The sequence below is a fragment of the Acinonyx jubatus genome, chromosome A3 (assembly GCF_027475565.1).
Source record: "Acinonyx jubatus isolate Ajub_Pintada_27869175 chromosome A3, VMU_Ajub_asm_v1.0, whole genome shotgun sequence".
Classification (NCBI taxonomy): Eukaryota; Metazoa; Chordata; class Mammalia; order Carnivora; family Felidae; genus Acinonyx; species Acinonyx jubatus.
Genome location: NC_069388.1, coordinates 61,558,279 through 61,586,082, shown reverse-complemented (window position 1 = coordinate 61,586,082; position 27,804 = coordinate 61,558,279). Strand labels below are relative to the sequence as shown.

The 27,804-nt window shown below is 50.4% G+C and overlaps 1 long non-coding RNA gene across 1 annotated transcript; it reads right to left on the bottom strand.

Moving 5' to 3' along the window:
* Window positions 1-15,722: 15,722 nt before the first annotated feature.
* Window positions 15,723-26,206, bottom strand: LOC128311183 (uncharacterized). The gene is made up of 2 exons (XR_008289287.1): window positions 17,827-26,206; window positions 15,723-17,752 (listed from the first exon to the last, which is right to left on the bottom strand). It is a non-coding gene; the product is annotated as an uncharacterized LOC128311183 (long non-coding RNA).
* Between the last annotated feature and the right edge of the window lie 1,598 nt (window positions 26,207-27,804).

The following is a 27,804-nucleotide window of genomic DNA, read 5'->3' as shown; positions in this document are numbered from 1 at the left end:
CTGCTCTGCTCCTCCTGCCACTAACAAATGCTCCTAGGAGCCCACACAGAACTCCCGCCCCTAGCAGGGGGCAGGGAACACCTCCTGAGGGTCTATGAGGTGGGCAGGCCTTTGGGAGATACTCAGGCTGGGCCCCCCACGGTGACAGTCCCATTGCCAAACACACCTCCCTGGCCTGAGTCTGGAGTTTCCTTATCCTGTGATGATGCGTCAGAGTGGACCTGAGCTGAAAGCAGGAATGGAGGGGAGAGGGGCACCGAGGGGAGCAGGGACAGAGGGGAGAGGCAAGAAGAGCCTGGGATGAGGCTGACCAGTGGGGAGGAGGGAATGGAACAGGTAGGCATGAGAGAGGGGCCCAGGGCCCTCTGGAATGTAGAACTGAGGTGCCCCCACCCCCAGCAGCTTCCGGTGCAGGCTCCTGGCCTCTCCTATTCCCAGGCTGGGGTTCTGGAGACTGTCACCAATCCTAGCACGATGGCGCCACCTGCTGTGGGGAGAGAGCAGCACACTTAGCTGCCCTGAGGGGTTTGAGAATTTCGGGGGCGCAGGCGGGGGTGGGGGTAACTCTCACTCAAGGATCACAGGCTATGTTTGAGGCCTAGGACGTAGACTTCAGTATGGGGCTATCTCCCTCACTCCCAGGCACCTTGCAGGTGGCCAGATTCTCTCTTTTTACTCATTTCCCAGGTGCCCACACTGCTAGGCAGGCCCACCCACAGGGGGCATGAACCCCGGCCATGTCTCTGGTCTCTGGCTGGAACTCTCCAACGCTACCTCCATCCCTGTGCCTCCTTTCCTCAGGCTGCCATGTGGTCATAGCCCCCTGAATGGCCTCCCCACCGCCTGCCAGTTTTGCCCAGCACTTCCCAATTCACAGGCCTACATGGGGTCCTCGCTACCTTCAGGTAAAGGCTGGCTTCTTATCACACTGAATATTCCTCTAGGATGAGGGCAGCAGACTGGGGCAGGGGTTGGCTGGGTCCGTGCAGGGCCAGCCTGTTGGGGCCACGAGGTCTTTCAAAGCAGGGGGCTGGGCTCAATGCAAGGCCTGAAGTCGTCACTTTGCCTGAGATGGGCTGTGGCAAATCGTCCTGTGGTCTGGGCTGTCACTGAGTCTCCAGGCATAAGTGGGGACTGCTCGGCCTTCTACAGAGTTCTCAGGCTGGTTCTCTCCTTTCCATTCCTATTTCCACTCATGCATGCATAGCCCGGGTTAGTGCCCTCTTCTCCCAGACTCTCCCTGTCTACAGCATCCTCCCTACAGCCTCGACGATTTTTCTCAATTGCCAAGCTTATCCCTTCATGCCTCTGCTTAAGTTGCACATAATCTCCCTGTTGCGTTCCAGAGGAAACCCAAACCACCCCACCTGGATAGCAGGGCCACACCTCTCCTGGGCCCTCTACTCTCCCAGACGTCCCCACCACAGCCAGGGACACCTCGTGTTCTGCCACACCTGGGCCTGTGTATTCCCTGGTTTCCCGGCCTAGAACGTCCTCCCTTGCTTGGCTTATTTTTCCTCCCCTTCAAGCAGCAGCTCAGACCTCACTTATTGTGAGAAGCCTTTTGTGACCATCCCCCAGCACTCTCACGGGAAGGCGTGCTTCTCATGCACACATGGCCCCAAACTGCCAACTCGCTGAGGACAGGGACCTGACCTTTGTAGCAGGAAGGCCTGCAAGCAGAAATGAATGAATGAAGGAATGAGTCAATCAACCAATCCATGACCAGGGATGACAGCCAGGAAGAGGACCGTGTGGCCCGGCTCTGAGGCTCCTGCCCTCTCCCCCACCTCTGCCCCTCACTTGACCATCCCCTTCCTTGCCTCACCTCTTAAGTCCTTCAGGGGCCCTAGCCTGCCTGCCCTGCGGGAGTTCCTTAGCAGCCTCTTCCCAGTCTCAGAGTGCCCCCTCCACAAAGCCCTGGTTGTGCAGTGGGCAGGACTCAGCCCCCTCACTTGGCTGGGCCTCTGAAGACTTCCCCATCTGACCAGTCCTCAGGAAGGAGCCACTCGGGGCAGGGGTTATTCCACCCATTCACAGGAATCCTCCTGCTGCCAGACTAGGCCACTTACTCTGTCCTCGGAAAACCGGTATCATTTTGCTTAAACATTGTGTTTTGGGGTAGGGACATTTCGTCTACCCTGTGATACCACACCCTTTTTGAGAGCAGGAACCACTCGGGAAAGTGTGATTTCTGAGACTGGGTCATCATAAAAACATTGCTGTTTCAGATGACTTACTCTGGAGGAAGCCCCCATGGTGTGATGAGGACATGCAAGTGGTAGAGAGATCCATGAAGTGATGAACGGAGGCCTCCTGCCAATAGCCGGCACCAACCTGGCAGGCACGTCTTGGGATCAGAGCCACCAGCCCCAGTCGAGCCTTCAGATGCCTGCAGCCCCACCTGACATCTTGACCTTATGAGACATCCCGAGCCAGAACCCACCCCCCCCTACACACACTGCTAAGCTGTTTCTAAATTTTTGACCCTCAGAAAGAGTATGAAATAATATGTGTTTTCAGCTGCTAAGTTGTGGAGTAATTTGTTATGTAGCAGTAGATAATTAATACAGGTTTGATGATTTTTTGATTCTCAACTCCTGGCCAAAGCGAAACACACAGTGAGGCTCAAAGCAAAGGTCTGACAGCTGGAATTGAAAGTACACAGCTGCCCAGGCAAACCTGTACAGACATGAATGTGCCGGGGTTGAAAATCACACCTACAACTCAGATGGATGAGACAGGCATCTTTCTGAATTGTTTTTGTATTGTTCTCATCTGGATCCAATGAGACTGTTCCTAGTGTTAGCAGAGAGAAAGAAAAAGAAAGAAGAAAGGAAGAAAGAAAGAAAGAAAGAAAGAAAGAAAGAAAGATGGAAGGGAAGAGGGATGGAGGGAAGGAGGAAGGAAGGAAGGAAGGAGGAAAAAGGAAGGAAGGAATGAAGGAAGGAGAAAGAGAAGGAAAGAAAGAAAGAAAGAAAGAAAGAAAGAAAGAAAGAAAGAGATGTAAGGAAAGAGGGATGGAGGGAAGGAGGAAGGAAGGAAGGAGGAAAAAGGAAGGAAGGAAGGAAGGAAGGAGGGAGAAAGAAAGAGAAAGAAAGAAAAGAGAAAAAGAAAGAAGAAAGAAAGAAAGAGAAAGAAAGAAAGAGATGGAAGGAAAGAGGGATGGAGGGAAGGAGGAAAAAGGAAGGAAGGAAGGAAGGAAGGAAGGAAGGAAGGAAGGAAGGAAGGAAGGAAGGAGAGAGAGAGAAAGAAAGAAAGAAAGAAAGAGAAAGAAACAAGAGAGAAAGAAAAAAGAAAAGACAAACAGAAATCTTTAACTTGCCCATTAGAGATACCTCCATTTCTGTATGTTCAATTTAGTCTCCCTAGAGCAAAATGCTTAGTTTTCCCAGGTCTTCTCACCCCCTGCCCCTCCTCCTAGTCAAGATAATCTCCTGGTGCGGAGAAACATGCATGTGACCTGGTGATAGTGGGAAGAGGGGGTCTAAGGTTTGTGTGGAAGTCCCTGCATTCTTCCACACACGTGGCTGGGACAGGGCTGGTCTGGCCTGGCCCCTGAGGCTTGCTGCAATGGGGGTGGTGGGTGCTGCTGAAGTATGTGGTTCTCACACAAGGCTGCTGGTACAGATCTTAACCCCTGTGTCCCCTGGGCCCTGGGAGCACCCAGCCACATTCTCCCCAGACACCCCAGAAGCGGCAGGGTTCCATGAAGCCACTTCCAGACCCCCTTTTTTCAGTCATATCAAACTACTCCCGGCCGGCACCTTATTGCATGGGGACCGCCCTGAATCCCTGCTTTGCTGCGGGGATTCGCTAAAATTTCCCAGAGCTGCAGTCTGAGAGTCAAGCCCCCCTTGCCCCATCGCTGTGAGATTTTCCCTCAGACCTGACTGGGGCTTCCCACACACGGCCAGCCCAGGCTCTCCTCTGAGTAGAGGATGGTGCTGCCTTTTTGGTTCTCGTCTTCCCTCTTCCTCGAGTCCCCCATTCTGGCCTCTTCCTTGAGTCCCCCGTTCTGGCCCTACTGCAATAGCAGCAGGTTCTCTGCACCATATCCTGCTTCAATCCCTACTTGATGCCCTGCTTCCTCTCCAGTTCGCTGGGCCATAAGCTGCACCTCAGACTTTACTGGGAGAAGAAAATACCTCACTATACACGTGCTTGCATGAAGCATGCATCCTTGTGCAAAAACACACAGTCTGACACCGAGACCCCTGCATATCCAGGCACTCACCACAGACACCCTGGGGGAGGACCGAGACGGGCTCAGGGAGCACCGGTCTGTGATTTCCCAGCATTTGCCAGGGGTACCCACCCCTGCTTGTTCCTCTCGCTTCCCTCTCAAGGCTATTTTTCTAACCCTGTCCCTCAAAGGCCTTGGGAAGGAGGCAAAGCACAGGGAGCTGTGCCTCCCCTCAGGTCTTCCCAAGGATAGAAATCTGGAGATGCGCCTTGGTTGGTGGATTTCCACACTTTAAACTGCCTCCTGCCCCTTGAGGGCTCTCAGATGGGTGTCTGGACACAGTTCCCTCCAAACCCCTCCATTAGCCGCTCTGGGGCTTCTCTATGTGATTTCTTACCTACCTCAGTGCAGGCGGCCCCAGACTGACTCTTCCTCCTCCCAACGGCCTGCTCCCCATTCCCTACACCGTCATCCATTCTCCCTAAACATTTCTCATCCCTCCACCTCTCCCATGGTAACAGGGCACCAGCCTCCACCTCCCACCTGGGCCTCCTCTCCCCACCTCTCTCCAACCCCTCTTGGTCACCATAGGACCTCTCTTAACTGGAAATTGGGCCTTACGAATTCCCAGCCCTGGCCAAAAAGCCTTCAGAGCCCCCCGGTGCCCACAGGGTGACACCCTTTGGCAGAGTGACAAGCTCCTTCCTGATCTGGCCTGGCCCACCTGGCCATCCTGGCCCTTCTGCTCCACAGTGACCAGCTACTTCACAGCTCCCCAGACAGCCTGGATCGCTCACTTGGCCCCTGTCACACACAGTGATGGAATACTCCAACTCTCCAGTGCCTGCTGAACTGCTCATTTGTTCAAGATCCTGCTTGAGTCACCTCCCCTGGGAAAAGGCATCCTTAGTCAGAGTTAATCACTCCCTTCTCCGCATCACCATGGTTCCTTATTCAGGTTTCTTCCTGGGCGTTTCTCCCATCTTCCACCGCCACTGCCTGGCTGCAGCACCATGGCCCCTCACCTAGACAGAGGTATGTGTCCCCTGACGGTCCCCCCGCCCTTGCCCTTGCCCCTTCCAGGCCACTGTGGACACAATGGCCCAGTGGTCATCTGAAAATGCTGGTCATAACACATCTGTCTGCTCAAAACCCTCCAGCACTTCCCATCTCACTCACAGGAAAAGCTACACACCTACAGAGGTCTCTGCGACCTTCCTGGCCTGGCCCCTTACCTTTGACCCCCCACTCCCACTCTGCCCCAGCCCCGTAGGTCTCCTTGCTGAGGAACTTGAACAACCTGGCTGCACCCCGCCTCTGGGCCTCTTCATGCCCCCCAGACCCCATTCTCATCTCCCTCACCACCTTCAAGTCTCTCCTCCAGTCTCACCTCCTCAGGGAAGCCCCCCTACCTTGCCCTGGGATGACAGTGGGTGGGCAAGTACCATTAACAAATGAATGAATGAATGAATGAATGAATGGGGTCCTGCCCCTTTGGCTGAGGTAAAAAATCAGGGACCCAAACAGATCAGAAACCCCCATACACAATCACTACCACTTTCAAATTGTTCCTGGACTCCTTGTCTGTGCCTGGACCTCACTCCCTCCAGTGGCAGTCTGTTTGGAAGGAATTGATCAATGAATCTCCACTCAGGTGAGGCTGTCTGAATACTGGATGAGAACTGATGCTTTCCAAGAAAAGTGCCTTGTGACCAGGGGCCAATCCCCTAACGAAAAGGACTGAAGCAAAGTGATGAAAATCAGGTGTGGTGTGAGGCTATAAAAGGTATTTGCGGGCCTGGACGGGGGCATCAAGCCAGCCCTGGGCCAAAGTCTGCCGCAGCCTCTAGAAAGGGTACCTTGCCCTGCCTGGGCGTCCTCCTAAGGGCAGGGCTCTGAGCTGAGAGCAGAAACTAAATTCCACACACCTCTCGTGCAAGAGGGAAGGCACAGCAGCCAGGGACCTGCTCTTCCCCAGCTCCTCCCCGCTCACCCTGTCCCTTCCAGAATCTCAGGGGCCTCCTAAGGAGGTAAGTGGTGGGGAGGAGCTTAGCTTCCCAGACCTGGGCTGGACCCCTGATGCAGGCCTTGGGGGTTTCAGGCTGTTTTTGTAACCACAGTCACGTGTTCCTTCATGTAACCTGAACCCCCTCACACTGCATGAGTCTGCACCCCAGCTCCCGAACCACATCTGCTTCTCATTTCCGGCCCAGGAAAATGGCCCAATTTCCATGAGCTGCTGGCCCAAGCCAAGCCTGGAGCCTCTCAGTGGCCAGCCCCACCCAGCCGGGTTCCATTACTGGGGTGGCGGTGGGGGCTGAGAGAGCGTTAGAGGCGACAGAGTATGTTGTGGCGCTGGATGGGGGCCAGGAGGCCTACATGCTTGGGCTGGCCCTGGTCAAGACCTTGCTGTGTGACCTTGGGGGAGTCCCTAACCTCTCTGAGCCTCAGCTTGCTTGCTTGCTTGCTTTCTTTCTTTCTTTCTTTCTTTGCCTTAGCTTTCTCATGAGTAACACATTACTCTATTAATGGAGGTATTGTTAGGATTTGGGGACTAAGGTGGCTTTGGGGGACAAAAACAACAGAATTTTCCTAAAAACCGAACTGAGAAGGAATTGGCCTATGTCAGGAAGCTGGTGGGGGCTCAGAGCAATTTTTCTCCCCAAGCAATGGGTGGAACCCTCCTCTCTTTAGTTTGGTAGAATTTGGGCCTCAGACCTCATGCTGGTATGTCTTAGCCCCGTTCTCAGTCCTTCATCTCCAAGCATTTATGAAGGACCTAGTGTGTGTCAGGACCCAGCAGGAGACCAAAGTGATGAACACGATTTAAACTCCTTATCCCACAGGTAAATAAATAAATACAGTCTCGTCCAGCAGAGTGGAGGGGGGTATAGACAGAGTGAAGCCAGAGGCTGGAAGTAACACATTCTATTTCTAGTCTTTTAGCAGAGACCCTTGATTTTTTAGGCATTCTTGATAGTTATTTTCTAACAAAATCTATAGCAAACTCCGTCTTCTTTCCAACACAGGAAAGGACCTTAGCACACGCCCTCTAGACACTCTCTCCCATTTTCCACATTTCTAAGTCCCCAGCCACTTCCCCCTGTGGGAGCTCTTCAGTGACTCCACAGAGGCATGTCTACACCTCCCATGCCACCCCAAACCCCTGGTGCTTCCCTGCCACCTTCACCTCTCACATGCTTTGTGTCTTGCTCAAGAATAAGCCAAGTATGTCTGAAACCTCACCTTCCTGAGCCATGATCCCTGCATCAGCGTGGCACTACTCTTGAGTCCCTCAGTGAAAAAATTCTAGTTCTGTCACTTACTAGGAATGTGACCTTGGGCAAGTTCTCAAAGACTCTGCGCCTCAGTTTTTAAAATAGGTTGTTTTTTTTTTTAATTTTGCTGAGGGATAATTTACATGCAATAAATGCACAGGCGAAGTGCTAAACTGATGAATTTGGGTGAAAGGGTACATGCATGTAGCAAGCACACAATCAAGATGAAAGAACATTCCTTCACCGCAGAAAGCTCCTGGTTCTATGCTTGGTTTTCCCACCTATACAGAGGGGAAAACAAGAATTCCTGCCTCCTGGTGTGTTAGGAAAATCGAATGAGATAATACCAGCAAGATACTCAGCAAGGCACCTGGCAAGAAGTAAGCACTTGATAAAGAGGAGAAAATGCATTGCTTTCACGACCTCTGCAGCATCTTGCCTTCCTGTCCCCTCTTGGGGGCTGAGGATGGATCAGGACAGGTGCTGGTCAGTAGATGGTCTCTCTGAAGCCTGAGGACATCAGCCTGCCTAAGAGGAAACTTCAGAAAATGTGACACTGTCCTGGAAGAGGCTCAAAATCCTCTGTCTGCTTCCAGAAGCCCTGACAAGGCTGGGGACAGAGGAATGAGTCAGCTTTTGCCCTAATCCTGGCCCAGAGATAGGTCCCCTGTTCTTTTGAGAACTTTACAGGTCTGTCCCAGGCACTGGTGGCAGGGCCAGCTTCATGGGTTTGCAACCTGTGCAGTCACTCAAGGCCCCATGCTCAGAAAGGCCCTGTACTTGGTTTAATGCTCTGATGTCACCCCTTGCAATCCTTAATACTTTTTGAACAGGGCCCCCTGCATTTTCATTTGGCACAGGGCCCTGCAAATTATACAGCCAGGGGTGATGATGGGGAAGGTAGTGGGCTCCTCCCTAGAAAGGTTGGTACCACCACCCCCACCCCCACTCACTACACACAGTCATACATGCTTCACACTTATTCACTACCTCCATTGTTCCCTCTCGGTCCCTGCCCATAATGGGACATCCAGGATGGTGTGGGTCCAAAAGAGCCCCCTCAACCACCGGGATGCACCAACAGAATCTGGAAGCCTGCTTGGCCTGGAAACCCCCTTGGGGACAACTCCTGCTCACAGGGCCTGCTGGCTGGGCCACTCAAATTCCCATCCTCTGACAATCCTCTCCAGCCGCCTCCGCCCAACTGAGCAGCTCAAGTGTGAAACCACAGCTGGGTGCCCGCCAAGGGGGCTTAGGCTTCATCACATTCAACCTCCCACACCTCGGCCAGAGGCCAGGGTCCGATGGGGCTGCTGGCCAAAGGCTTGGGCTGGAAGGCAGACTAGGGATGGATTCCAGTCCCCCCTAGCTTCCTATGCACCCCAGAGTACCCTCGCTTTCCCGGGCCTCAGTTTCCCCTCTGTGTAGTGGGACAGGATTCTGTAGGGCTGGCACAGATGACAAGGTGCAGGGGAGGTAGCTCTCAGAGACAAAATCATTGAAAGAGATTCTAGAATTTCATTGACCAGTACAGTAGCCATGAGCCATGTGTGGCTTTTAAATCTAAATTAATTTAAGAAAGAAAATAAAAATTTTAGTTCCTTAGCCGCTCTAGCCACGTCTCGCATGCTCAATAACAACACGTGGCTTGTGGCTGCCATATTGTACGGCACCAATATAGAACATTTTCATCAACATAGCAAGGTCTGTTGAGATGTGCCTGCCAGTTGGGAAAGCCACAGTTCTGGGAACACTGGTAACTTTATTGACCCCAGGTAGGGAGGTGGGTGAGAGGGTCATGAACGAGGAACATTTAAGAAACACTCTCAGTCCTCTTCAGACCTCATGAGTAAGGTGGGCCCGCCACAAAGGGGAGTCAGGAACTAAACTCCACTGAGCAAGGAACCCTCCTGGAGTGGAGCACAGGCTCTGGTCCCCAGAGCGGGAGGCAGTGGTCAACACGGGTGCCCTTCCTAGCAAATGGCTCCTGGAGCCAAATGGGAAATATCATACCTCCCTCCTGCCTCACATCCATGGTTGGGGAGCACTTGCATGCTCTAGAAGAGTGGTTCTTAAACTAGCCTGCCTCAGAATCACCTGGAAGCTTGCTAAAGCACAGCTAAGTGAAAACTCTAAACATGCACATGTTCACTTTGTTTATAGGTCAGGTTGAAATATAGGTATTTGGGTTCTGTTCACCTTAGGGTTCATCATCATTTGGGTCTGTCTGGGTCAAATCATTGACAGATACTGGGTTGATTTAACGTGGGCACATGAGAAAGGGATACAGCAGAAGGGAGACAAGGCAAACCTCAGGAAAGAGTAGATGGGGGATGGAGAGGAGGGAAAGGAGTGGGAGGGGAAGGAGGGAGGAGAGGGAATCGGAGGAGAGAGAGGCCGTGGGAGCACTTTTTGGGGCTTCTACTATTGAAATCGTTCTTTCTATGATTATCTCATCTACTCCTCACAAAGCCCTTATAACTTGGTAAATGCGCGGCTCCAAGAGGTTACACAACCCCACAGCAGACACAGGGTCACTAAAGAATCAGGCTGGACTCCGTTTCTCTTTCCTTCCCTCTCTCCAACTCTGAATATTTTCAAATGAAATAAGCCTGGGAAGTAGGGAAAGCTCAGAGCTGTGAATACATTTTTTTGTTTTCTGGGCTCACTTGGCTTTGACAGGAAGCTTGGCTGAGCGCAGGAGGCTGTGCTCTGGCTTTCAATGGTGCTTTTTAGGCATGCCTTTACGCGGAATGTAAAGAGTCGCAGTTATAAATATTGGCAGGCCTTGGTGGGCCTCTCAGTCCCTGAGCCCCACACCCAGCAGGGACAACGTGGGACTTCCCATCTCCCCCCACCCCCAGCCAGTACCATCCTCGCTCATCTGGGAAGGGTGGGGAAATATGGACCCTGAGTTGGGAAACTAAGGATCAGTGAAACCCAAAACCTGGCCTCTCCTATTTTCAGGAGAAGGACTGTTTTCAGCATCGGGAAACCATAATCACATAGCCAGCTGTGAAGATTCTAGAATGACCCTCATTTCACAGATGAGGGAATAGAGGCCCCCGGTGGAAAATTTTCGAAAGTCTTCTTCCCACACCCTCCCCCAGCTGGGAACAAAAGTCCCGCCTCCTACTTTATCAACCCAGGACTCCACTCCCTGAGTAAGGGAGTAAGCCGAGTAAGCCTCCGAGACATAATGGCCCTTTTGATGGCTGCTTATATTTGGGTAGCATCTCAGACTCTTCTCCACCCCCTCTTCCGCAAGTGCCTTGTGAAGAAAAGCAAAGCAAGACTTGCCCCCATTTCACAGATGGCCAAAGAGATGAAGTGACCACACAACTCATCCCTGTCTGCTGATGGCCAGCCTCTGCCACCACACCTCACACAGGCGGGTTCTGGAGACTGCCACCCGCAATCCTTCCCATACACACCTCCTGTCTCCTCACCAAGGCCCAGGAGCACAGTTGATTTAGGATTTCCTGCCCTTCTGACAATCTGTGTGCACAAAACGGGCTTTATTTAAACCACTTCGGAGGGCATCTCCTCTACCCCTTCCTCTGGTTTCATTAATCTGAAGCAGGATAAATCTTCGGCATTTAACTACCTGATTACAAACATGTTCCTGGTTCCTGTCCCTGCCCTGATGGGAAACCCATTTCTCGAAGGGTTAATTAACAGCCTTCACACAGGCTGCATTTAGCAACGAGTACAAAGCCGCACACATAAATAACGTCTCCAGCGGAAGAAGAGGGTGCAGATGGTTTGTGACTTTGCCGTCCAGAGTTTTTTAAACCAGTGTGAACCACGTCCTGTCGGGACCCAGGACTATGAGTCAGGGTCAGGCTTCGAGGTGGGCCAGGCCAGAGACACTGGTGGCCAACTCTGCGCTCTGTTGAAAGAAAGTCTCAAAGGAAAACAGAGTGCTGAGCCAAGATGGGGGGAGAAAGGAGGGCTGGGGAGGGGGATGGGCCTGCTGACTGACCAGGATTGAGAGGAGCCCAGGAGACCCAGAGAAACAAACTGAGAAGAACCAAACTAGAGGCCCGAGGCCCAGCTCCCTGAGCAGGGGTGCTGAATGTACCCAGAAGGTCAGAGCCTGAGGCCCAGGGTCCCGCTCAGGCTCTGCAGTATGTGATGCCAAGAAGGCTGAGGCGAGGACGGGTGTTGCGGGGCTAGACAAAGGGTGGAGCGAAAGACAGCCCTGAGGAAGCCGGGAAAGTTCTGGAAATGGTACAAAGGCACTGGCAGTCTTCTGCCTGCCTCCTTCGAGGGTAAGCTCTGTTCCTCTACAAAGCCTTCACCTCCCACCCAGGGCTCACAGCCCACCTTCCCCTGACCATGGGGACACAGCTGCGGTTTTATAATGGATGACAGTGGCAGCCCAGGAGTCACTTCACAGCAACCAACACTGTTGCAAGGTACCCGAAGCCAAAAAGGAGGAAAACAAAAGCCAAGAAACAGAGAGGGCAATGTAGATACACACTGGACCTCAGTGAAAATACGAAACAGAAAGGGGATAGAGGAGAAAGATTAGAAAGCAAGCTTTTGGGCATTCAGCCTTTCACCATTCTCCCTGTTTCTCTGGTTCCTTCATGGCCGCCCCCTCAGCACTCAGCTTGAAAAGCCCCCCCCCACTATCCTCATGCAGGCCCTGTCCCCAGGGGAGCAAGAGGGTGGGGGGGGGTGGGGGGGCGGGGCGCCAAGGGCATTTCCACCTGGAGATGAGCACGCCCCCTGGTGGCAGAGAGGGGCCCTGTCTCCACAGCAACCCAAGCTGCCCCTCCTGACCCAGGACTGAACCCACAGGACACTCAGGCCACGGCTGGCTCTCCAGGCCAGGCTCAGAGCCCTGGGGGTGAGAGAGCAAAGAAAGAGATGGGGGCTGGAAGACACAGGCCTAACAGCAGAGCTCTGTGTCCAAGAGTGGCAGTTTCTCCCTGTGTAATTTTCCACAGTTTTCCTTTCCCTCTGCACACAGTCGTGCTCACAGAGTTCATATGGTGGCTGCCGTCCCCCAGAAGGTTATTCTGGGCCAGTCACCTGCTCAGTGACCCTACCTGCTTTGACTTCTGCCCTCTTTGCTTCTCAAAACCTCTGCACCCGTCTCCGGGATAAGGCCCCTTGGGACGGACCCCTGAAGCCCCCATCCCACCCCGTCAAGGCCTAGCTCTGGGTACTTGTGGTAAATCCCAAAGTACCCTTGTTGCTGGGCCGGGCCAACATTTCTGTTTTCTCAGAAGGATCAAAGCCCCATCCCAACCCTGCCAGGAGGAAGCAGTTTTGACTCGTGCAAATATCTGCAGTCCATTTGGGATTTTACTTTGGTGAGAAATAAGTACACAGCCATCTGCAGATGATGGAAATATGACTTAAGTAACTTTTTGGTCGAGGCTCTTGGGCCGGAGCCCAGATGGAAATAAGACCTTGTATCTCAGTCTCCCCTGCACACTTCTGAAAAAAAGCAAAAGCGGAGGGGAAAAAAAAAAATTGGTGGAAACCAAAGTTCAAAATGGAGTGTGCTCTATTACTTGGCCTGGGAAAGGAAAAATAAACACCAAACAGCTACTCCATTCAAGTGGTGCGTTATCTTGCTCATCCCCGCCAAGAACTGCCTCTCCTCCCTTCTCTGACCGGGAATTACCTCCCGGACAAACAGCCCCCACGCCCACCCCTAACCCAGGGCAGGCAGACAATGGGCCTCTCCCTGCAGCCCCCAGAGGCCATAAGATTGGGAAACACAAGGCTATTTTTAATGTCTTATTTGTCTACCAACTGCAGCTCCATGAGCCTGAGAAATAGTATCGTTTGTGGGAGGTGGCATTGATTTTTTTTTTTTTTTTAACTTGCTCAGACAAAGCCACATATTTTAAACTTTCAGAAAAACCAAAAAAGCAACACTCTCCAAGGGTGAACTCTTGCTTGGCTTGCCCTTCTGCCCTACGGGGAATGCTCTTTCAGGTGTGTCTGGGAAAGCAGCCCCCCACTGCTCTGTGCTGGTTAAGAGCAGGCACATGCCCCCTGGGGTCCAGGGCCCAGAGGAGTGGAATTAAGCCCAGAGAGCCCAAAGGAGAGCCTTTGAAACAGAAAGGAGCAGGGGAGGGAGAGGGAAGGAGGGAGATGTAGGGTCAGGGGGCAGTAGGGTTCCTCACTGGCAAGGGGGGCACGAAGCCTGCCCTTGGGGGCCAGTGTGATGGGGAGATGGGGCCCCTGCCCTGGGCAGTCCCTAATGCAAATGGGTGAAAAGTCACACACAGAACTGGCTTCCCAATAGCCATGTGGCTCTCTAGATCCATGGGCTGGGAAGCGTGCAATGAATGGATGTGACCAGGGGCTAGGAGGAGCCCCTAGGTGGGTCTGCCCAGGCTGGGGCAGATTTTGGACTCAGGGTTGAAAGAATCTAACTGTAAAAACAGGAGCTTTTCTGTTCTTGGGGCTTCTGAGGGCTTTTGGCTGTGAGGATATGGCTACACCTGGGCTTCAGAGGCCTCCCCCACCTCCTGTCAGGACAGAGATAGAGAAAGATGGCTGGCTGGCTGGATGGATGGATGGATGCATGGAGAGATAGATCTGAGGGAGACAGAGATGAAGGAAAACAAAGCATAAAGATGCAGAAAGATGAAAACACAAAATGAAAAGGCAAAGGAAGAGGACTGAGAAGGTGTTGATCCGACCCCAGCCCACACCTCTCAGGATAGAAGAAGGAAGGGTGACTGCTCAAGAGGACCAGAATGAAGGGACACCAACAGCGGGCCATTCCCTTTCTCCATCAGCCCATAGCCCGAGGCCTGGAGGCAGGGAGAGAGCACGGAGGTCATCCAGCTGCCTGGACACCAGCCCCAGCAACCCCTCTCCTTCTGCACACCTGAGGCTCCCAGCTCAGTCCACACCCTGAGGTCCGGCCTTGAGCCACACAGACCTTGCCTGCACTTGCTGGGCTGGCCCAGTGACTTTGGACAGGTTTCTTCCTCTGTTCTCTCATCTAAATAAAATGGAGGGGTGCCTGGCTGGCTCAGTTGGTGGAGTGTGAGACTCTTGATCTTGGGGTCGTGAGTTTGAGCCCCATGTTGGGTATAGAGATTACTTAAAAAAATAAAATATTTATAAATAAATAAATAAATGGTCATAATCATACCTTCCTTGCTTGAGTATTGTGAGGATTCATTGACTGTGTTGTAAAATTCTGTGCACATGGTGAGGGCTTGATAAATGGCAGCTCTAATGCATGTGGCATGTGGTCAAGCAGCAGAGGCTGATGTTGCTAATATTGCAGGGTGAAGTGCTATTGGGAACGCTGGGAAGGAGAGCAGAGGGGCAGTCAGAAGGGGGAGGCAGAAAAGACTCGCAAGAAGTAGCCAGAGGAAGGCAATGCAGAGTTCACAGAACCATAGACCCACAGCGTGTTGGGCCTTGAGACCCTGGCCCATCAGTGGCACCCCGTGGTATAGATCTGACCAAGGACGCCGTGAAGGGCCTGCAAGGGGGGCTGCCGATGGCTACGTTTCCCTGGTTCCAGGGCTCCCCCTGTGAGATTGGCCTCCCCCAAACCCTAAGCTCCCTGCCCTGGGATGTCTTTCCTTGGCTGGGACATTTTGGAAAGCCCAGGGCCCAGCGGAGCAGAAGCACCCAGATAGGCCAACAAGCTGGGACTCGAGACTTAACATGCACCCACCCCCCAACACATTTATGGGGCAAGCAGGAAACCAAGGAGAGTCTGTCATCCTGGGGGCCTCAGAGAAGCCAGTTCCTCATGAGAACTGTTCTCCACAGCCATGTTAGCTGCCCCCAGCACCGCTGGACGGGGTTTGTCCTTCTGTCCCTGGAGTCTCAGGTTGGACAGAGGGGACAGGGTTTCATCCCTTTCACCAGCCTTCAAGAAGCATCTCCTTCCCATCCTCTAGGCTGACCTACTGCTCTTTCTCCACAGCTGCCATTTTGGGGACTAGGTGCAGCCCCCACCTTCCTCCCAGAGAGGGGCCCTGGACCTTACGGGCTGCTGGGAGGAAGTCCAGAGACCTGAGCCATAATCCTGGTTTTGATCCCTTTACAAAAGTCAGCCCCAAACTCAGGGCATCATTTTCCTCATCCAGAAGATGGTAAACCTAATTTGTACCTGTGGGGGTTCAGCAAGACAATGGTACATATATGACCGCTTAGAAGACATTCAGCTCTATGCTCTTTGTAGGTGGGAAAAGAGCACAACTGAGTGTGTGTCTGTTGGCAGTCTAGCCTGTGGTTTTCAGCAGAACTGGTGAGTGTTTGCATTCAAACTACTCACCAGGGGTGGGGAGGGTGGGGGGTGGTGGATAAAATCAAGAAGCTTCTAGAAGCCCTTCTAGAAGCTCGAGTGAGCACAGTGAATGAGAGGGCTGTTTCCAGAACCAGATGGACTAGGTTAACTCTCCACACCCTCATTTTCTCATCTGTAACAGGGGATGATAAAAGTGCACGAGGCTTTTAGTTTGGTGTGAGGATTAAATTAAGTAATCCATGCTGATCCTTTAGCACACGCCTGGCTACAGCAAATGCTCAGTGCGAGTGCTGAGCAATGGGGCCAGCATCCCGGGACCAAGGGGAAGAAATTGCCAAGATCCATGTTGCGTGTAACAACATGTGTCGCATGCTACCATCTGGGCAGGGAGTGGAGAAGTCAGACTAGGTGCCCTGTTTGCTTGGATTGACATAAGGATATTCTGGAAGGATACCTAAGAAACTGGTAAAAGGGGTTACCTTGTAGGGGGAAGGTGAGAGGGGATAGGGTGGGGCAGGGCTTTTGACTGTACACATTCCTTACAATTTTGATTTATCAACCATGTGAGTGAACTATCTATTCCAAAAAATGATTAATTAACATAAGAAATGTGAGCTACTAATATTATCATTCTGTCTGAGCTTCAGTTTCTTCCCTAAATGAGAAATGGGGTCCATGTTCCACCTGCCTAACTGGGGTTTGTAGGGATTCAGAGAGTAATTGAATGTGCAAATGTCTTGGGACAGAAAGAGGATGGGATGAGGAGAAGGAAGAAGAAGCAGAGGAAAGGCAGGAGATGGGTGGGGGTGTGCCCAGTGGGGAAATGGCAGAGCCATTGTCCCAGGAGCTGAGCCTCAGTAAAGTCGAGCACACCAACTGGACAGTTTGCTCTGACCTCAGCCCGGGTCTCTCCTCACACAACCATGGTGCAAAGGAGGCTCCTCAGCCTGCCAAGGATTCCAGGGGAGATGGCTACAAATGGGTGGAGCCCACAGGGACCTGTGTGTGACCCCTGACACCTGGCCAGAGCTACTGGGAGCAAGAAGAGGTCCTGGGAACACAGACCTGTGAGATGGATGAGGTGGGACAGAGGAAAAGGAGAGATTCTGCCCTGCAAAGGTAGGGGGTGGCTGGGCCACGCCAAGGGTATAGCAAATGTGACCCTGTCCCAGGCTCTGTGAAAGGAAAGAGGGAGAGTTATCTCATTTATTCCCCCGACAGTAACTCCATGACATAGATTCAGTTACCATCCAGATGAGGAAACTGAGGCTCAGGGAGTTTGGAATAATTCTCTGGCCAGCTGCTGAGTGGCCAGGATCTAGACCCAGGCAGTGTGGCTTCAAGTACAGTTCCATCATAGCTTATCACCTGACGTCAGGGCTGGCCACCTAGCACTGGACCCTGTTCATTAGCAGAACAAAAATGGCCATAGTTTAGCTCAAAAAGCTCAGCAGCAGCATTGTATGCTGATGAAGAAGGTTTCCATGCTAATTAGATGCCCAGAGCCCGTGGGCAAAGCCTTCGAAGGGCCAGGCTTGGGAATCCCCCAGGACCCCATGCCCCCGAAACTTGAAGGGCACGAGGCTGGAAGAATGAAAGCGCTTTTCATGGAATTCCAACAGGAAACCCATGAGAACATTCCTGCTCTAAGGATTCCAACAGGAAAACCACGAGAACATTCCCACTCCAAGGATTCCAACAGGAAAACCAAAAGAACATTTCTGCTTGTGGGGTTCCAGCTGGGAGCCAGAGTCCATATTCTCTGCTCAGGAGGCTGGCAGTGGGTAAAGGGGTGGAGTAGAGGGCTTGTCCCGCCCTCATGAACCATCTCTAGTCCCCCAAATGGATTTAGACACTCCTCTGGCCTTTCCAGGACAGGGATGGGCCATTTGGAAACTGACCTGCCCAGCATCCAGCTCTCTGCCTTCGTTCACAGGGGTTTTCCTGCCAGCCAGCCTCCACAGATAAGTCGCAACCCCCTGACCCTTCAAAGGTCTTTGTAATCAGATAGGACTTGCAAACATGTAAAAAACCTTTCTCTTAAACTTAATTGCCTCTGGAGACACATCAGTCAACAGCCGGGTGTGCCTGAAGAAACATGAGGCACACACCTCATTCTGCCCGCTATCCTCCTCTGAGTATCCATTGTGCCCCAGCCACAAGACCTGCCTAAAGTTCCATGTTGGGAGGGACCCCAAGGAACACAACAGGTTTCTGGCCTTAACAAATTTCCAGTCTAGTAGAGGAGCTGAGAGATACCCCAACAGAAGTGCTTTTAAAACGCTACAAGAGAAATGGTCACAGAAGTCATCAAAACAACCCATTTTATGGGTACCTGCTACACGCCAGGCACTGTGTGAGGCTCCAAGGCAGATTGACACAGTTCCTTCTCCCCCCAAAACCACTGCCTAATGGAAGTGACCAGCAAATAAAGGACTGTATCACAGTGAGAAGAGAGTTATAATCCAAGTTTGGTAGGGATGCAGAACAATAGACAGCCAGCTCTGAGAGAAGGGGAGAGAAGATCAGGGAAGGCTTCCTAGAGGAAGTGATTCTCGAGCATGCTGAGGAGCTCAGCTGGAAGTGCAGTGAGACTTCAGGGGTGAGAGGCGAGGTGGTGGGCCTTGGCCTAGACTGGGTAGTGGTGGTGAGGGTCGCATCGTGGAATGGTGATAAGATATTAATAAAAGGCAGAGGGAGAGGGCATGGAGGAGTAGGTTTTAGGCACAGATCAGCAGACACCAGATGGCCAGATCTTCAGGATCCAGGGGGATGGTTCAAAGGACAGAGCTGGAGGAGTCGTGGGTGACCTTGGGACGTGTGGTTTTGCTCCGTGAAGGAGAGAAAATGAATGCAGGTAGGGGAACAGGTTGCATTTAGGAGGACAGGAGGGAATCCAGGCTTTGAGGGAGTCTCTGAGCTCTGTGAGGGAAAAGCATGACATCTGGAAAGTGTAAGAAATTGAGTGAGCTTCCAGGGTCTTTTCATCTGCTACCATCCAGACGCCCACTTCCAACTCATGGGGTCGATCATTAACCCCTGTATGAGGCCACAGGGCCAATCCAGGCAGTCCAGCAATGACAGGAGGAGCCATGGCTGAGGCAAGAGGGAATGGGTCCCACAGCAAGTCACCCAGCAAGTTACCGAAGGGGGCCAGGGGCAGGAATTTGGGGTCAGGATTAGAAGAAAGTAGAGGCGGAAAACGAGAGGTGAGGTCAGGGATGCACACATGGGTGGCATCAAGTTGGGGGTCAAGAGCTGGGGTCAGGACAGGACAGGGACCAGTCTGCCACCAGAAAGAGGGGCCTGAGGGCCTAAACCAAGTAGGTTGATGGGGAGCAGGGGCGGGGGGCTGTGGCAAAATCAGCCACAATGGAAGCATTCACACCTGGAAACCAGCAAATGCTACAGTTCTTTCCCCTCCCAGAGAGACAGCTGAGACCAGGGCCTCTGAGACTAGGGTTCTAGACTTTACTCCACAAATGACTTTGCGCCCTGGTTGCCTCACCTGTAAATGAAGTGTTCTCACCCCTGCCTACCACCAAGGATTGTTGGGGGATCAATAAGAAGCTGTCACTGGAGGTGCCTCTGTAGGGCCATGTTGCAGAGTGAGAGAGAATCTCGAGTGGATTTCTTAGCATCCCCCTGCATGTCTGATCTAAATTTAGATTCTTTTAGTCTACGTTGAATCCCAGCCACTGCCTTTCCTTCCTTCCTGCAGGCTGTCTGGAGACACCACAAGGAAGGCCCTGCTGGAAGGCAAGCTGCCCTTTTGTTGTTTCACCTGTGAGTCTGCATGCATGCTTTCTGGCCAAAGCACCCCCAACCTGCCCTGTGCCTCCTCTGCCTACCCCCTCCCTCAAGCTTCCTGCTTCTCTCCTGGTGTTCCAGATGCCCTGCCCCCACCCCAGGTCATCACCCTCAGTCTCACCCACAGCCATGTTCAGCTACCCCCAGAAAGCATACCTTCCCACATCAGGATGCCTCGAGCAAATCTCTAACCTCTCAGGGTCTCATCTATACTCTAAGGATGATGCTTGCGCCCTTAACCTCACAGGGCCTATAAGAGCCTTTGTGTTTTTCTGCAAGAAATAGAAACTCTGACTAATAAGAACTTAAAACATAAGAAGTATTGCTTACTAAGAAGTCTAGAGGTGAACAGTTATCAAACTGGCTTTGCAACTCCAAGATGCTGGGGCTCTGGGTCAGTGTCCAAATTCTTTCTGTTTCCCCTCTATGACTGCAAGATGGCTGCCATAGCACCAGCTAGCACATCTTCTTAAGATTCCCTCCAAAGTCAGGATGTAGGGTGAAGGTCGAAGTGTAAGGAGCTCTCTTCGTGTGCTTTTCTTATTTGATCAGAGATGGAAAAAAAATCTTTCTCAGAAGCTTTCCCTGCTCCCCAAAACCCCCACAGTCCCCATAACTCCTGGCAAACTTTTCTTGTATATAAAACTGAGTTATAAGGATATTTTGAGTCACCAAGGAGGCTGGGAAAGTATAACTTTTTCAGCCTCTATGATCAGAAGAGGGCAAGAGAGAAGGGAGCTGAGGATGGCCATTGAGTGGTAAATGAACATGGTGCTTTAGAGGGTAGTTGAAGATCAGACAAGATGGCCATGTACTTTTTCTCTGTAGTTACAAGAGCTTACTATCTCCCAGACCCTTGTTCTGTCCTCTGACTGTTCACCCTGGTGTTGTGGGGGTGTACCTCTTCCCTGGGGTCTGCTCATCCCCCTCTGGAATGACAAAGCTATCCCCATGCTGGATGGTAAATGAACAGACTCAGTCTCTTCAACTAAGCAGTCTCAAGGTTGATTGTCTCAGAGATTCCAGGATGAGGAGAAGAGCTGAGCCTTGTCACAGACAATCAGCAAGTTTTACTGGTCTCTCTCTGTGTTCAGCCCTGGGGGAAGTAGGAGCCTGCCCCTTGTGAGCTAATCATCTGGGTAACTCTGGCTGCAAATTAGAATCTCCTGGAGAAAGCTTTCAACATACCCCTGCTCAAAAAACTTAACCCCCCATCTAATCTTGAGAGAAAATTGTATTCAACAAATTCCCTAGAGGGACATCCAGTAATATACCTGACCAACTGAGCAGGGGAAGCAAGGAAAGTTGGAGAAACTGTCATGTCCCTTCAGAGACACAGTGACCAAATGTAATGTGGTACATCCTGGATGGATTCCTGGGACAGAGAAAGAATTTAGGTAAAAACAAAGAGATGCTGCATAAAGCATGGACTTTAGTTAGTCATGATCTATCACTTTTGGTTTATTAATTGTAACTAATGTGCCATACTAATGCACATTGCTAATGATAATGGGACTATATAGAGGCAATAAGGGATGTATGGAAACTCTTTGTACTATATCCTCAATTTTAATGTAAATCTGAAGCTGCTCTACAAACTAAAAAGTAGCATCTCAGAGACTCTTGGGTTGTCTGTTAGTCCAATGGCTGTCCTACCTTCCACTCTTCTCCAGCTGACAACATTACAACAAGCTGTGTGGTTCCCAGCTCCTTCCTTCCATAGCACACTGGTGAAAGACCTCGGGTCCCAACTGGATCTTTTCTCCAAGGGTTTCCAGCAGGAATCTGGCTCCTGAGAGGGGATCATGGTGAGAGGCAGAGACTGGTTGGAGGAGAACAGGAGAGAAACGCAGCTCACACTCAGTGAGGTTTGCTGGCTGCTCCTGGGGGCAAGTCCCTTCTTTTTTGCTTAACTTCATTTGATGGCAATGAGGGGAAACATGGCTACACAGGAAGTATATGAAAGCTGAGGGAGAAAGCTGTGTCCCTTGGAGATTAAAACTCACAGAGGGTGGGGTCCCTGGGTGGCTCAGTTGGTTGAGCATCTGACTCTTGATTTCAGCTCAGGTCATGATGCCATGGTTTGTGAGTTCAAGCCCCACGTTGGGCTCCGCACTGACAGTGCAGAGCCTATCTGGGATTCTCTCTCTCTCTGTGTGTCTCTCTCTCAAAATAAATAAATAAACTTTAAAGAAAATACCCACAGAGGTTATAAGGACAGGAGAACTGTAAACTTTGCTAATCATACCTCCCAAAGAATGGCAGCAATACACCAATATAATGGTTATAAACACAAGCTTTGGGGTCTGACACATTTTGGTTCAAATTCTAGCTCTGCTACTTAGTAGTTGAGTGATGTTCGCAGTATCAGGATAGGTTAAGTTATGCTTCAGGAACAGACAACCCCCAAATCTCAGTGCCTTAAAGCAACAAAGGTGTACTCACTCACACAAAGCTTTGTTACATGCCTAAGTGACTCTGTGCAGCTGCCCTCCTTGTGAAGACCCTGTGGTGTGCCTCCATATTGGCACAGCCTTCCCTAGTCACTGTGGAGAGGGGAGCAAACTGGAGGCCAAATGTCAGTAATTAAATGCTTCCACTGAGAAGTGACCTATATCATGTCCATTCACATTTCATTGGCCATCGAAAGTCACGCGACCTTATCTAACTTCAAGAGGGCTGGAAAGTACCATCCACCCATATCCCCAGAAAGAAAGGGGAATGAAATTTTGGTGAACAATAATACTGTCCTCCACAACTTTGGACAAGCAAATTAACCCATTTCTGTATCAGGTTGCTCATCTGTAAAGAGGGGATTATGATATTCACTTTAAAAAGTTGTTGTAGGCTGGCTGTTCCAAGTACACAATTCTCTTGGTCAACTGATTGGTTCAGGGATGGATACACAAGCTGATGATACCAATCAGAATTTTGCTTAAGATTTGGTTTATGAAGCCTCTCTTCCTCTAAAATATTGAGCAGTGGGGATCAAGAGAGCCTGAAGCTCTTGCACATAATAAGTGATCATTATTTGTCTTGATAAAAAGTAAATTCCAGTAACTGTGAGAGTCCCAGTTCCATTTGGCCTAAGACTAAACTGTATCTAAAGAGGTTTTCTAGAACAAGTTCCCCAATGAGCAAAAAAACAATATCATTTATCTCCACTGAATTGATCAGATTCCTTATTATATGGATCCATGGAGCTCAGTAATTTCCCTTCATGGCTTGTAACACTTTGTAATTAAATATATACAGATACTAATTAGTCCACAAAATTTAGGATTCAAGACACGTTGCATTTTAAAATTTCCCAAATTAAATTACATCTAGCTAAAACTGCATTTGTCAGGATTATAGAAAGTTGGTGAAGAAGGTTATAGAAGGACCCTAGGATTTGCCCCGCCCATGAAAATAGATAGTAGGGTCTTAATTGTCAATCCACGGTTGACCTCGGTGCTGCCCACGTGGTGCATGCTGAGGGAGAACCTCTAGTCCCTCTATCTGGCCTGGAGACCTTCCTCAAGGTTACTGAGCCTTGGCACTTGGGATTCTCACAGGCACAGAGCTGTCCCTGCCCTGTCCAGGGCTGCACCACCTCAGCAATTCTATGGGGGCCAACCACTGGTGTTCATGCCTCTGGTCCCCCAGAATCTCCCAACACTTCTCCTCTTTGGTCCAAAGCATCCTGCGATCCCTAAAGGCCATGCTCTTCTCCTGGCCCTCCTGACAGACACCCCCTTTAACCACCAGATGGGTACAGGCCCTCCAAATCTCAGGGCAGCCCACCCCTTTCTGGCAGCTTCTCCATTTGGCCGGAAACACAGACCAAAGACTGTTAACTTCCCTCACAGTGATAAGGAAAGCTCAAACCTCAAGAACTCAAAACCCAGCTTTTCCAGAATGGTAAAGGAAAAGGTGTCTATTTCCTCTTTTATCCTGATAAGCCAGCAACCTAAAAATGAGGAAAAATGAGACCCTACTTGCCAACAGGTTCTTCTACTTCACATCGGCATCAAGCCCTGCCACATATATCTGTACATGGAAACAGGAGGTCCCAGTGGATGGTGTCTAATTTGCTTGCCATGTGATCCCTGTCTGTGGCTCAGAACATGAGCAGTGAGTCTCAATACATCCTAGTTCTATAATTACTTATTAATCAGAACTCTTTCAGTGCTAAGTGACAGAAATCCAAACGGGATCAAATTTTTTTTTTAAAAAAGGTAATTGGCTCCTGTAACCAGGAAAACCGAAGATTGGCAGGATTTCAGGAAGATTGGAATGATGTGGTAGAGTCAGATTTTCTCTCTGACTCTTTGGCCTACTTTCCTCTCTGTGTTGGTTTCAGTCTTCCATTGGCTTCTTTCTTGTGTCCCTTGGGCAATGGCTCCAGCAGCATCAGGCTCTCTTGGTCCTCATCACTCAGTATCTTAGAGGAGGAGAGACTCTCTTTCCAGCATTCATAGCCTAAATCTCAAGCAAGACTCTTATCATATTATGTATCTGCCCCTGAACCAATCACTTAGCCAAGAGGATTTTGTACTTGGAATGGCCACTTGTGTCACATGTTGCCCTCTGGATGGTGGTAGGGAGGCCCCATCAGAAAGAGCTTCACCAAGAGGCACCTGGGTGGCTCAGTTGGTTAAGTGTCCAACTTCAGCTCAGGTCATGATCTCACAGTTTGTGAGTTTGAGCCCCGAGTCGGGCTCTGTCTTGATAGCTCAAAGCCTGTAGCCTGCTTTGGATTCTGTATCTCTCTCTCTCTCTCTGCCCCTCCCCCACTCATGCTATCTCTCTCTGTCTCTCAAAGCTTAAAAACAGAAAAAGAAAAAGAAAAAAAAAAAAGAAAGAAACAGCTTCACCAAGAAGAGGGATGATTTCTCTAATAAAAATGGAAACTATGACCAAGCAAAGAGAAAAAGGCATACAGAAACAGCAAGGTGCCCCCTGTAGACAATGTAGGGAGCTAATGCTGGTGGACATATATTCAGTTAGGTTCAGTCACGAGGGTGCAATTGTTAAGGTAATCCAGCTGCGGTAACAAACAACCCCCAAATCTCAACGGCTTAATTGTTAATCCATGGTTGTCCCTGGTGCTGTCCACATGGGACTCACTCATGTCACAGTCTAAAACAGCGTCATCCAGCCATGGCTTCATAGAGTCATCTAGGGACCCAGTCTCCCTCCTTTTAGTGACTTCCTCATCCTCCAAGGCTCTGGAGTCCTGTGCTTCCATGTGCACATGGAAGGTCATGCAAGAAGTCTGTAGGAATTGGTATATATCACTCCTGCCCAACATCCATTGACCAGAACTTGGTAACTGCAAGGTAGGCTGGAAAATGTTCCCAGGAAGAAAAGCAAACAGCGTTTGGTGAGTTCATGAGTTCATGGTCTCTGTCAGATTGAGGGCAGGCCCTCATAGGACCAAGATGGGTTTTGAGAGGAGGTGGGGGAGGCAGGGAAGGGTCCAGCAGGGCCTGGAACTCAAGGCTGCCAGCCTCTGCCCTCCAGATTGTTCACCTTGGGAAGGTCACTGTCCCTCTCTGAGCCTCAGTTCTACCCATCTGTCAAATATAACATAACCCCCACTAACGCCTTTTCCTATGCAAACATTTTCTGCTCCTGTGCTCCCCCCACTGCCTAAAGGCTCCATAGCCTTTCCCAGCTATCAGTTTCCATGCTCCATCATCTCTGACCTCTCCTTTAACTTCACAATGTCCCCCCATCCAAGCCCTCCTTTCCCCTTCTCTACTTTGTCTTTCTTCATAACACCTATAACAATACTTTTCTCACTTATTCATCCTCTCCCTATAAAGGAATATAAGCGCTAAGAGGTCGCAGCTTTTTGTGTTTAGTTCACTGCTGTATCCCAGTACCTAGAAAGTACTTAGCATATTGTAAGCACTCAGTAAATATTTGTCAAATGAGTGAATGAATGAATGAATGAAAGAAATTTAAAACGTTTCTCAGAATAGCAAGGTTAATAAATAAATAGCAAGGTTAATAAAATTCATAACAGAACAACACTGCCATCTGGTGCCAGACACTTGAATTGCAAGCACAAAGTATGGTTGGGAGGGGGAATTTCTGGAGAGAAGTCTTGTCAAATCAGCCCTACTTCATGGCTTAGAGCACCATGATCTGACTTTGGCAGTTTGGATGTCTCAATAGCCCTGTGGGTCTGACTTTCTGTTCCATGTGTGCTCCCCTCCAGATCACTAGATGAGACCTGACCAACCATTTGTAATGTCCTTAAGTGCCCTGGCATTCAAAGCTTGCTCTGATGCTGCTGAAATCAATAAATACATGGAGAATGCTATCTCTTCAGAAGATGAAGTATCAGAAAAAAGATCCCAGTCCTGAGATAGGATGAAAGAGAGAATATATGAGGTGAGACAAGTAAAAAGGACCAAGGGAAGAAGGAAAAGCATTTGGGGAGGAGCCAGGAGACTAGACCCCACCTCCAATTTGACCTCGTGTTCACTTTGGTTTCCTTATCTGCAAGATGATGGCATTGACTAGATGGACTCTAGCCCATAAATTTAGCCTAGCCTTAAAGTCCTTATGAAGGAACAGAAACGTCATAGTTACTATATTTCCAACATCTAGAGTTAAAGCCTAGGAAGAGAGGTAAGTGGCTCATTCACTGGTCAGAAGCCGGTGTCCTCACTTGGGGGTCTCCTCTTTAATTTTTTTTTTTCAACGTTTTTTATTTATTTTTGGGACACAGAGAGACAGAGCATGAGCGGGGGAGGGGCAGAGAGAGAGGGAAACACAGAATTGGAAACAGGCTCCAGGCTCCCAGCCATCAGCCCAGAGCCTGACGCGGGGCTCGAACTCACGGACCGCGAGATCGTGACCTGGCTGAAGTCGGACGCTTAACCGACCGCGCCACCCAGGCGCCCCAATGGGGGGTCTCCTCTTTAATAGGCAGCTGTTCTAATGCACTGCAGGCCTCTCCTAGAGGACTTGGCTGCTTACCGCAATTTCCCTCACTGAGCCTTACCCTTGCTTGGCCCAGCCTTGGTGGGTGTGGCCTAGTGCCCTTAGTGTCATGGCAACCATGCCCCAGCCCCAACACTAACAGGTTTTGTTTCCTTTACTCCTTTCCATAGCCTGAGGGTTGATTCCAGTTGATCTCTGATTTCCTTCAGCCAAATTTGCTCCTTCAATTCCCTCATTGGGTTGGCTGTCCTGGGATGAAGGGAGGTGGCTGTCAATGGACTTTTGTCCCTTCTTCCAGACCCTTGCCCATTGGTGACAGGAGCAGCTCTGGTGGTTCTGGTGATGCCAGAGTTCTTCCCTGCTGGCCTCTGCCCCATCTCAGTCCAGCCCAGCTGTGTGGAGCACATTCCAGAATTATGGGGATATAAAAGATAGGGTGAGCCTCTCTTTGTCCCCAAAGGGCTACATGGAGGGACATAGCACATGCAGCACAGCAAACAAGCCATGACAGTGCATGTATGAGCAAGCATCAAAATAAAGGGTTCAGGCTGAAGGGATTGTTGACTGGGAAGCCTTCCTGGAGGGAGTGGGGTTCCTATGGCCTCTGAGTTCATAGAGTATTTGAGGGGAGCACACCTTGTCCCAAAAAATCTTAGCACCTAGAGTCAGTGAGAGAGACAGCTATGAGCACCCTCCCATGTGATGTCATTGACATATAACCCTGGCCACCTTGTGACGCTGGAGCATCTGGATGCCCAGAACACTTTAGCAGCCTCACAGAGACTCACTGTTCTCCTTCCATTGTTATCCTTCTCTGCTTCCCCTACCACTATCAGAGACTCCTCTAGGCCTAGCCAGGGTCCCTGCTGTGCTTACTGCCTTCCCTCCCTGTGTTTGCTCCTTCTACCTGGCAACTCCTCCCATCCAATGGAATAATGAGCCAGATTACCTTTGTCAGTTCAGTATCACCACCATCCTTTTCTACATTCTCCTCTGTGGCACCAAGAGAGGCTGGGAATTACAATTCCCAGAATTCCCTTGGTTGGATGGTTCTGTCTTGAAACTGCCAAGAAGAGGCTCTGGTTCCATATTTGGCAGATGGAAGAGAAGGCGAGGTCATCATTAAATCTAAATAAATCTAAATCTAAAGAGCTTTCCATGAAAATTTAGCAGCTAAATTAACATGTACTACAAGTGTAAAATACATACTAGATTTTGGAGACTGTACCAGAAAAAGGTAAAATATCTCATTAATGAGTTTTTAATATTGGTTACACTTATTTTTGATAAATTGGGTTAAATAAAATACATTATTAAAACTGATTTTGCCTGTTTCT